The 12,497-nt window shown below is 41.1% G+C and overlaps 1 protein-coding gene across 2 annotated transcripts in view; it reads right to left on the bottom strand.

Annotated features, from left to right (window-relative positions):
* The window catches only part of PACRG (parkin coregulated), a 547,563-nt gene that overhangs the window by 7,639 nt on the left and 527,427 nt on the right, over positions 1 to 12,497 (bottom strand). The window lies entirely within an intron of this gene.

Genomic DNA, 12,497 nt, shown 5'->3' on the forward strand with positions numbered 1-12,497 from the left:
TTTAGTAGTTATGAAATGGAGATGACTGCAAACAGTAATTCCTTGTTTGCGCTAGTTGGTATTTAGACAGAAATGTTAGTTGCAGTGGAATAAAACTAACATTTTTCAAAAGATAATCTACTAAAAAGATGACTCATCAATAAAAAAGATTTCATTAAGAAGATATCTCATAATACTTATGAATTTATGGTTTCTTTGAATCTTTCACCTTTTAATTTGAATTAAGGAAGGGTGAGAAGAGACACAGATATATTTTGTTTTTTAAGGAGTTTTTGATTTAAAGACCTAGATTAAATTGTCAACATTTGTTTTGCCAGAAATATCCTATTTGGGGTTTGCTTAGACCCAATTTACTTTATAGAAATAGCATTACCTGTTTTAGAATAAAAGTGCTTTCTCCCATAATGTTTGGAAAATTACAGTGGAAATAATCGTAAATTTTAGTCTGATTCTTTCTGGAGATGAAAGAATGGAAGTGGAAGGCAAGAGGGCAAGACAAGCCAGGGCAAAATTCATTTTTTCTACATTGAATAAGAGAAGAAGCCTTTTGGGGAGATGTTTTGAGGTTATCTACTTCTAGAATCCTAAAGAAATGCTTTCACTTTTTTTTTTTTTTTTAGCTTTGCTATGTCACTTTGAGGAGATTCATCTTTTTCCCCCTTAGTGATAACTTGACTTCATAATCTCTTGGAAAGTGACTATTTTCAACGTACCCTTAAGTCTGACTATATGATGGATATTTCCAGAGTGTTGGTTCATGGCGGATGTGAATCAAAGTTGCAATGGTTTTGCAACCACAGACTTATAATAACCAGAGCATATGTCATACTAGAGATGCCCAAGGGCTTAAACACTCCAAATCTCCTCAGATCTTGTTGACATTAATGAAATTCACAAGATTTCTTTCCTCTGAAGATAAAAGCTTTGAAGCAAGATCTGGATTCCCAGCTGGATGTCTGTCTCTCTCTCTGTCCTTCTGACGCAGGAGCTGGGTAACTAAAGCCAGAGGTTCCTAGCCCATCATAGTTTTGAAAGTTCAAGGAAAGGTTTTCATCTCTGAACGGAGCACTGATCACTGGTGAAACTGAAGGTATCACGGATCTTGACCTAATCATGAATTAAATATTTAAGTGCTCCTTCAGACAACTGCCAACTCCTTTCTGAACAACTGCCATTTTCCAAAGTAGATTTGTTCTGTAGGAAATGAACAATGATAACATTGGGGGGTATAGTGATATAATGGGAAAAACATTGACTTTCAAAGGCAAATAACCTGCAATGTAAGTTTTCAAACCTTAGCAGCTACAATGTCCAATAACTTACTAGACGGTTAACTATGGACAGGTTACTTAATTTCTCTGAATCTCAGTTACCGTCCCTACAGAAAGAAAGAACTGAACTGGGGTGAGCTCTGTTCATCCTAGCATTACTTTATATAATACCACAATACAACTTCGGAACAAGCTTTTGGAAGTGAAGGTTATTCAATAGATGCATTGTATTTCAACTGAAAAGATAATCACAAAGCTACTGTATAATTCTTCAAAGTAAGCCACAAAACTCGTAAGTACCAAATCCAGCTTTCACATAAGTTCTAAAAAAAAAAAAAAATCCCAAGGGACCAATGTTTATATAGTTAGTTGTCATTTAAAAAGAGAACACTATCAGAAAATCAAATTATTTATCGACACCTACCCAAAATTATTCCATTCTGCTACTTCAGTAAGTCAATATGGATGTTGATGTATTAGAATAAAGACCTGATTTTATTTTACGGGCTGATTTTTTATATATATTCAGGTGACAGTGATTTGGTCAAGACCACATAAAGGCAAATTGGATTCATCTCTGATCAATGACTATTTTGACTTGAAGTTATATTGAGAAAAATAGGTAGGTTCACCAGTTTATCCCTCTTTGGGATAACTACACTCATAGGTTCAGTCGCCATTGGACTAACCTGAATTCCCAGTAGTGAAGTGGCAGTGCGTTCCTTTTCTCATTGGCCCATGTGATTCAATGAACATTCAGTGAATACCCAACGGAAAAGGAGCAGAGAGTTCTAAGTCCAGCTCTTGTCCCAAGTCTATTTCCTGCGGGCTTATCTTATGGTGGAGTAATAATAACAACAATAATAATACTAGCATAATGTCAGTTGAGAGCTAAGAATAGCTAGATGAGTTAGATGCTATTTCTGTCCCAGCACAGAGAAGCAACCTGAGGTGGAGGAGGTGAAATCACTCAGTAAAGTGATGCAAGCCATACACGATGCTGGGGTGCTGAGAAGGAGAAGGGGTGGGAGGCGTCTGCGGAGAGAGAATGAGAAGGTGATGGGAAGATCCAGAAAGAGAGGTCTAAGTGTCCTCCGCCAGCACAGACAGCATGCAAGGGACCAAGAACTTGGTCTTTCTAATTCTAGGAGAATTTTAGCCCTGCAGAGAAGGAATGGCATCTGGAGAGCAGGTCTCTGGGATGCTCTACTGACTGCAAGCAATCAATCCCAGGACAGCAAACTGTTCATCTTGGCCTCATTTTTATGCTACAGACTCTTACACTATCTTTCCTTCCTTACAAAAGCCCTTGAAATAGTGACATCCTTTACCAAGGTATGTGCAGGAAGACAAAATGAAGGCTGACTGATTTCAAAGACTTTTTCCAGGGCCATACGATACAGACAAAAGGAAAAGTGGGCAGCAGAGGATGAGATGGCTAGATAGCATCACTGACTCAATGAACATGACTTTGAGCAAACTCTGGGAGATAGTGGAGGACAGAGGGGCCTGGCATGCTTCAGTCCACGTGGCCGAAAAGAGTCGGACGTGACTTAGTGACTGAAGAACAACACAATACAGGAGGACTATGGGAAAATCCTGGGATAAGCATCACATTCCGTCCCTCCCTCTTCCCTCCCTAGGAACACTTATGACTTATTTCTAGACTTGTAGGTATTGGTTCTACGGTCTTACAGAAAAGGGAATCATAGGCTTTGATCTGCCTGAGGCAGGAAAACAGCCTAAGACCACTGTCCAGACTGCCTTTGCTACCTGTAGATGGACACCTGGTAGTCAGACCAGAGGGGTTGGGGAAACCTGTAGCTATAGAAGAGTAGGAAGAGGGTGAGACGGTATAAAGGAGAAACTTTTTATGACTGTCTGTCTGGATGGTCTTCTGATACCCTTTTAAAAAGTCAGATTCAAGCCATGGATATTGGGGAAGTTTATGAATCAAATTTCAAGGTTCCTGTGGTCCATGAAGACGAGGGAAGTCTCTAGTGTTCCTTTAGGAAACTGTACCTTGGGATTCTTGAGTAGTAGCACTTGATCGGATTGAAGGCCTGTGTGGAGGTATTCAGGGGGTTTCCCCCACCCCCAGTCCCTGAGCCCTACCCCCAGGTCAGTACTGACTTCACTGGAAGCATGAGCCTGCGTGGCGGCTCAGATGGGGGCTTAGATTCTCCGTGTCTGTATTCAGCTTGTGGTGGGCAGTGGTCTCCGTAATAAACCCAGTTGCAGAGCTTCTCTGGCCCACCCTGGGTAGCAGCTAATAGTCTACTTGGTCTTTCAAACTCTCCTCTTCCTGATTTGCCCTGCAGATTAATTTCCAGTCACTTTCTCTCCTGATTAATAGCCAACACCTCCACATTGTATGAGAGACCAAATTCAAATGCCTGATCGAGCTCTCTGTCTCTACCCTCCCTTATGAAGTCAATCTCATATTTCACTCCTTCCCAAGACCATCTGTTTCACCCAGATGTGGATTTCTTCCTGGCCCCAGTGGGCATAATTTTCACTCATGTCTTTAAAAACTCCCCATAGGAATACTGTCCCCTCTCCCTTCTGGGAAAGTCCAACCTCATTTCTTTTCAAGGCTAGTTTGGGATTTACTTACTCTGTGGAGTTGACTCCACAATCTTCTTTCTTTTGAATTCCTAGAGCTGTGGTCAGTAATCCCTCCATGGCCCTTATGAACATGTCAATCTAGAACCCTTAGGAAGTCATTTATGAAACTTAGTTTTCCTGTACTTTACCACCTCTTGAAGGATAGGATCACACTACTTACAAACTTTGTTTGTTGGCGTCAAATACAAATTGAATATTTGTAAAAGGGATGGATGAATGAATGAAGAAATTATTACTTTTTGTGTTTACCAATCGAGATATAAGCAAATTTGGTTCTAAGTAAATTGTATGTTAAATATAACGCCCACAATTTGCCCAATACCTGTTCTTTATTTACTATTTACAAACTTGTGAGTTTTTATCCTGGAGATAGTATTTATGTGGATTCAGGAAGTTGGGTATAAGTACATATAGGGTCTATATAGTTAGATAGCCTTATCTCTTCTCCAAAATCCTCCTTGATTTAAAGTGGAGTTTACTTGGGTTGGGCTTCCCTGGTGGATCAGATGGAATCTGCCTGTAAGGCGGGAGACCCAGAAGATCTCCTGGAGAAGGGAATGGCTACCCACTCCAGTATTCTTGCCTGGAGAATTCCCTGGACAGAGGATCCTGGTGGGCTACAATCCATGGGGTCACAAAGAGTCGGACACGACTGAGAGACACATTTCACTTACTTGGGTCACCCTTTATTTTGAGAAGAGAAAGCTTTCTTCCTCCAGAATGAAAAAAAAATCATATTATCTTATTTTATTGATATCTACATTTTGCTTAATATAGTTTCTTTCCTAGCTATTAATACCTGATAATTCTTAGTTAGAAAAATAAATGATTTCAATTGGAAATACGGATTCCTGCTTTCAGGAGTGATGCAACATACTGGAAATAATTTCACTGCTTTTAGACTGATCCTGAAAACTTGGAAATGGACCAGAATGACGGCTATTATCATGGTTTTTCATTTCCAAGAAATATTAGAGATACAACCCATCTTTAGTTTTCCATTTTTTTTTTTTTTTGTATTTGAGGTACAAAAATGAGAAAAGAAATCTGGATTTCTAACCAGTTTTATCAGCAGATGCAATAAACTTGGGGGGAGATGTGCTTCTCAAATTATCTCTGTTAGCGCTTTCATCTTTATCATGAACTCAGAATTCGGAAGCCCGTGCGTGTCCATGCTGGTAATCCCACCACAACAAAGTCTGCTTAAATTGTTTTAGACGAATAGCTGCACAGAGCACCGAATAAAAGACCTTCGTGGCCTTGATGTACTCTTCGTTCTGCTGCAGAAACTAATTAAATAGATAAATTCACTAATGGTGCTCACGGTGAAAAAAACACATCACGTCGTTTCTGCAGATGAGATGGTTCCTCAATTATCTACGATTTATCTCAGTTTGCCTAACCTAGCTACTCTTTGAAAATTCGAAGATGAATTATTGGGTGCAAAATCTAATAGATTTCCAAGCCATTAACTGGAAATCTTACTGACTGGGAGTCTTTCTCATCAAATGAGCTCAATTAATGCAAAAATAATATATTTAATGAATAAATCAAAGCAATCTTCTGGGCTGAACTGAGTTAACAACCGTATATGTGATAAGAGTTAAAGCCTACAAGCCTTTTACAACTGTCTTGGTTTGGAGTCCCCTCTAAGTAGCTTTCAAAGCTCTGACTAGCAACTTTTATCAGCGTCTACACTAGTTAGTTAGATGTGGCAGGAGACATCAACTCCGCCCAGGAGCGTTCACGCAGAGCATAACCTGCAAATGCTGAGCTCACCTGACTCCATTTTTACAAATGTTCGGGGCTTTGCTAAAGTTCAAGCCGAGTTTTGGCTACGTGCGAAGGAAAAAAAGAGGTGTCTAAGTCATGGGGACAAAATGTGGCCATTTAATTTGCCGTGGCAGCAAGATCGGGCTTGTACAAGAATTGAAACTAAAGCTTGTTGGAAACACTGATAGGTAAAATATGCTGACTTTTGATACTTTGGAATAAAGACTGTTTATTTGCCTGTGTTACATTTCTCTCTCTCTAAAATTCCTCAGTTTAGTGCACATGATTACTTTCCTCTGAATCAGGATTGTAAAAGTAGGTGAGTCCAAACAAAACCAACTGGAAATAAACAGGAGCATCCCCATGGGGTTGAGGCTGGGCGCACAAGAACATGCCCTCAGCCTGTTAATGAATCTCTGGCTGATTCAGGTGTAATAATGCCTACATTATTATTAGGAGAGATTTGAGGATAAAACAGGAGAACATATGTTATATCTTTATGAAAATAACAAGCTGTTGATAAACTTGGACAGTTCGTATCACTGTAATTTCTGTGATGTCAGTACCTGGCTTTCCAGGTCACAATGGATTGCTTATAATTTATCTCTTCTACGGGTAGGATGGGCTTCCCTTGTGGCTCAGCTGGTAAAAAATCCGCCTGCAATGCAGGAGACCCCGGTTCAATTCCTGGGTCAAGAAGATCCCCTGAAGAAGGGATAGGCTACCCACTCCACTATTCTTGGGCTTCCCTGGTGGCTCAGATGGTAAAGAATCTGCCCACAGTGCAGAGGACCTAGGTTTGATCCCTGAGTCAGGAAGATCCCCTGGAGAAGGAAATGGCAACCTACTCCAGTATTCTTGCCTGGAGAATCCCATGGACAGAGGAGCCTGGTGGGCTACAGTCCACAGGGTTGCAAAGAGCTGGACATGACTGAGTGACTTTCACTTCACTTTGCTTAGCTTCACTTCATTTCTGGGTAGGACAGGAAGACTAGCCTACAGAACACCAGGAAGTAAGCATTTGGCTTCTATAAGAAGGGCTCACTCCAGACAAGGAGCAGAGGGGAGCTGCTTTGTCTCCAAGTCCTGCAGGAGTGTGAGTTTACTGTCAGCTGTCTGGACTCACTGAACACATGGATCTGCCCTGCTGGTGATGCCTGTTACTCAGGCATAGTTTGTTCTGGTCCAGATGGGTTCCTTGGAAGTGTCTGCATCAGGACCAAGGTTTTCGGTTGCAGGACTTCATAAGCAAACAATTTACAGCGTAAACTTACGCTCACTTGTTGACCCTCAGTCCCCTTCCTCCCTAGGTAGAGCCTGATCAGGGGTGCCCACATGAAGGGCGGAAAGATGGATTCCTGTCCTCCAGCAGATATTAACACCCCAATAAACTAAGGACTTGCTCCTTAGAAGAAAAGCTATGACAAACCTAGACAGTGCATTTAAAACCAGGGACATCACTTTGTTGACAAAGGTCCGCATAGTCAAAGCTATGGTTTTTCCAGTAGTCATGTACAGATATATGGAGTTGGACTGCAAAGAAGGCAGAGTGTTGAAGAATTGATACTTTCAAAATGTGGTGCTGAAGTAGACTCCTGAGAGTCCCTTGGACAGCAAGGAGATCAAACCAGTCAACCCTAAAGGAAATCAGTCCTAAATATTCATTGAAAGGACTGATGCTGAAGCTGAAACTCCAATACTTTGGCCTCCTGATGTGAAGAACCGAGTCATTGGAAAAGACCCTGATGCTGGGAAAGACTAAAGGTGGGAGGAGAAGGGGATGACAGAGGATGAGATGATTGGATGGCATCACTGATTCAATGGACATGAGTTTGAACAAGCTCCGGGAGTTGGACAGGGAGGCCTGGGGTGCTGCAATTCATGGGGTTGCAAAGAGTGGGACATGCTGAGGGACTGAACAACAGCAAAACCAATGGTAGAACAGGAGAGCTCGAAAGACTGAGAGGTTTCAGCAAGGAATGAAATAAAGAGATGTGACAGAGAGGGACTGGGAGGGACCACCCCAGGCGGCTGATCAGGAAGGTCTCACTGAGAAAATTAAGTTTAAGCTGAATTAAATCCCCTGAATGCTGAGAAGAACCTAGCTTTGCAACAAGCAGCCTGGGAAGGACAGGCAGTGCAGAACAGAAAGTGCATCAAGGGCCTGGAGGTTCAGACAAACTGACTGGAGAGCATGGCATTGCCCGGTTGTCTCAGGCGCTCTTTCCAACACTGATGATTTGACAATTTGATAATTGTCATTAACAACTGCTCAACAGCTCAGGGTTGAAAGAGTGTGAGGGAAGCAGCCCCCCGGCTCTAGCTGAGGACATTGTCTCCTTCCAGACTGTCACAATTTTAGATAACAATGCATTCGGTCTTTACCTTTAGTCCTATTATTTCCTTGAAACAATATTCAGAAGTGTGGTTACTACTTCAGAGAATATGAACCTTTTGCAGTTATGGGTATATATCAGTATATATGTATCTCTCCATATTGATTTTCAGAACCTTTGACGTTGACCTTTCATGAGGGCTCAGTTGTGTCCAACTCTTTGCAACCCTATGGACTGTAGCCCGCCAGGCTCCTCTGTCCATGGGTTTCTCCAGGCAAGAGTACTGGAATGGGTGGCCATGCCCTCCTGCAGGGGATCTTCCCAACCCGACCCAGGGATCGAAACCACATCTCTTGCATCTCCCACATTAGCAGGTAGATTTTTACCATGGAGCCACCGTTAAGTCAAAGGTTATGCCAGTTTCTAACGTTGCCAGCCACACAGGAGCTTACCTGTTTATCACAGCACTGATGCTGTAACTAAAACTTAGTTTGCTAATTCAGCGGCTGTAAAATGTTACTTTAAAGTTACTTCCATTAGTATTTTTGTAATTACTAAGGAATGTATGGATGTGAGACTTGGACTGTGAAGAAAGCTGAGCACCAATGAATTGATGCTTTTGAACTGTGGTGTTGGAGAAGACTCTTGAGAGTCCCTTGGACTGCAAGGAGATCCAACCAGTCCATCCTAAAGGAGATCAGTCCTGGGTGTTCATTGGAAGGACTGATGCTAAAGCTGAAACACCAATACTTTGGCCACCTGATGCGAAGAGCTGACTCATTGGAAAAGACTCTGATGCTGGGAGGGATTGGGGGCAGGAGGAGAAGGGGACGACAGAGGATGAGATGGCTAGATGGCATCACCGACTCGATGGACATGAGTCTGAGTGAATTCCGGGAGTTGGTGATAGACAGGGAGGCCTGGTGTGCTGCGATTCATGGGATCGCAAAGAGTCGGACACGACTTAGCTATTAAGCAACAGCAACAATTGAATCGATTATCACCTTCAGAAGGAGGGCCATTTATAATGGTTAGATTTCTAAAAAAGCTTTGCACTCCTTGCTTGTGAGCACCCATCCACCAAGCCGCCACCCACCCAGCCCTTGCTTCCTGGGTCATCCTGTGGAGGGCCAGGCTCAGTTCCCCACCAGAGGGTAGGCACAGGCACAACCGCGTGTGTGGTTTGGTCAGCTCTCATTTGCAACGCACCTTAAATCACGACTTTGGGAGTCACCTTCAAATTGGATTATTTACAAACGAGGCCACATGGAAAACCGTCGCTATTTTGGTTTGCGTGTGAAAAGCGTTAATTTGTGACACGTTGAACGTGTGACTTACTACAACCAATTTAGCCTTGTGCTGGCATTTCTCCATTTTTCGCTGCATGGGGCACCCCAAAGGATGGAAGTGGCGCCAGGAAGCCCAGGCTGGAGGCTGGGCAGGGCTTGTGAGGTAAACTCCGAGGAAGCAGGCGGAGGTGAGCCGGGGCATTTGTACTTACTGAAGGTTAAGAGACTAGTAGCAGTGGAAACTGAAGTCTGCTATTTATCTTCAGGCTAGGGACAGTGCAGACAGCTGCAACATGAGCCTCCTCACAAAGCCAATAACCTTGACCGTGACCTCTGGCTGGAGACGCGCTTCAGTGGGCGTACTGCTATCTCTTTTAGGCACAAATAAGCACAGTTGTGTTCCTTTTGTGTTGAGGTCAGATGATTAACTTGCAGGCCCTTTTTAGTGAATAATAAGGGGGAGAAAAGTCTTTACATCTCACTCCAACTCAACAATGAAACGAAGCTTTCTGGAGGGAAGAAAGTCGCATATTACATGGACAGCAGATTTTAAGGCAAAAGTAAACGTTACAAAAGGACTTTGAGCCTGATTAGCTTGGAGCCAGTGCACGGTCAGATGGATAACTGACATTGCATTCAGTTAATCAGGGTAAATACAATTATTTGGTGGATTTTTACTACATCTGACCTTTAGTTGTGAACTATCTGGGTATTTCTTTAACTTTTTCTGCAGTTACAGCCTGTTATAAGATGTAACGCTGTAGATTAAGAAAAAGAAAGCTGTTGATGGAGATCAGTGAGAAGCATTTATTGACCAGCAGGTCTACTCATTACCCTCTCCCAAAGACCAAGGTAAAATGAGACACGTGAAGTATATCTCAGGGCTGCTCGTGTCTGCACCCTCTGCAGTCCCTGCTCAGGGAGGAGTTTGTCCAGAAACCAGGGATGGATTCTATAGAAAACTACATAACTAGGAGCCCAAACATGACTGATCTAACAAGTAAAATGAAAGCTCAAACTCCCAAATTCCATTAAACCCTGTTAAAATTGTTTTTTGCTTGAAGGAACTAAATTGACTCACTTTTTATTTATTTTACTATTTCCCTTAAAAAAAACCTGGCAGCTCTAATATGGCAAATCAGAATTTGGGGAAAGGAATAGAATTTGGGCTGGGGCGGCCTCTATTTGTATCTCAGATTTTAATTCTTACTGTAGAAAAAGAGCTGCCATGTAGTTCTTAGTGTGGGCGCTAGGTGTGTAAGCATCCCTTATATGCTGCGCTTATTTTAACTCTCAACAACCGTGTGAAGTTGGTACTGTTATGACCCACAGGTTAACAGATGTGGTACAGAAAGGTTTAGATCTGACTTTCAAGTATAAAATTTAACCATGATATGCAAAATAACCAAATGTCTTGATGGATATTTTGACCCAGAAATTCAGTTCTGATACATGTGATAGCAAGGTGAAATTAAAAATGTCATGTTAAATAACTGCTTTAACAATGGATATATTATTCAATTATGTGAAAACTGGTTTCCCTCTGTAGAGCTTTATAGCTTTGGAATTTCCTGTGTAATTAGCAGTGTAAGGGAGAAGGAAACGGCAACCCACTCCAGTACTCTTGCCTGGAGAATCCCAGGGACGGGGGAGCCTGGTGGGCTGCCGTCATGGGGTCGCACACAGTCGGACACGACCAAAGCGACTTAGCAGCAGCAGCAATAGTAAAAGTTAATAATAATTTTGAGCCACCATAGTTGGCCAAAATTAAATATAAGGATAGATATGGTTGTTGGAACATTTGTTGTATAATAGAAAGATTATGTCAGGTCCTTAAAAGTATTTCTTTCCAAGTTTTCTCCAGTGTTTCCTTTTCCTTAAGTTGCCATTTTACATTTGGAGAAAACTGAGATCAGTATTGACAACCTGATTTTTATTGACTAATTTTAAGCGTGAATTTTGTTTTTAGTCATTTTTCTTGACTCTCCATGAAAATAACTTGTTGAAAGTTACGATTCTCACTAAGTTTAAGATTTTTATCCCTCTTTAAAATGTGTTTTAAACTGTTTTATAAAAATATTTCTGTAGGGGAGACAAAACAATATTATGATGACATAATTTGTTTTACTCCCAGGAAATTTCATACAAACATACATAAAGCAATATTATAGCAGATTAACTTTCTTATATGAGATTAAATTCTCATTAATATATTTTTAATGTTTTATGAAAAATATTTTAATACAAAGAAGTACAATTTCCTCATCTATTTTACTACAATTGTGTTTTTTGTTTTAGATCATTTTCATTAAAATATCTTGTTTCCTAACCAAAATAAAGTTCACTTTTTTTTTCTTAAAGAAATAATTGGGTCATATTTTGTAATTGCCATTGGAAGTTATCACGCTAGATAGTATCTTAGCAAAAATAGGATCTAGGTTGGAATTGGAAAATAGGAAAGTACAAGAAGATATTGTTACTAGACTTTATGAGGATATATCAAAATGTGGTTAGTACTGTTGTATTCTTTTAATGGTTATCTCTTGTATTCTTCATTGATGTTGAAAAAACTTGATTTTTTAGACCCTTACTTAACTTTCAAAAATGCTTACAACTTCCATTAAAATTCTCACAACACTGTAAGCCTGTATTCTTTGTATGTTGAGAGCAAGCATACATTAGCAAGTCACATGTATTTGTGTTAATTTCTCTAACAGTCATGCAGACAGGCGTTATGTGTGTTTGTCTTGTCATATTGCCTTCTTAATTCCCATTCTGTGGAAGATAAATATTTTAGTAACAAATACTTTTTATTTCAAATGACCATGTATATGGGGTATAAATGAAATTTCCAAAAATTCTATTTCTATAACTCCTAACATAACAGTCAACAGTATACAGCAATCTGGCTGAGAAGGGCATATTGCCTCCGATCACCTGGAAATGAGCATAAAAGCCTTAATTTCATTGTTGTCCTTAACTGTTGCCCTTTGGAAAGGCTGTTCGATGACCAGGAGCTGGAAGGACTGAGTCTGGGCCTCTAGATGTTCCAAACCGCAGAGGCAACTTTGGTGCCCACACTGCAGCTTGCCCTGGGAGGGGCTTGCCTGGTGCCCCCGAACACTTATACGAACAATGGTAGTGTAACGGCCGTCCCTCGCCGGAAGGATCTAAGACACTTCCGTTTTATTGTTGAAGCC

This window comes from Bubalus bubalis, chromosome 10 (genome assembly GCF_019923935.1).
Source record: "Bubalus bubalis isolate 160015118507 breed Murrah chromosome 10, NDDB_SH_1, whole genome shotgun sequence".
NCBI lineage: Eukaryota > Metazoa > Chordata > Mammalia > Artiodactyla > Bovidae > Bubalus > Bubalus bubalis.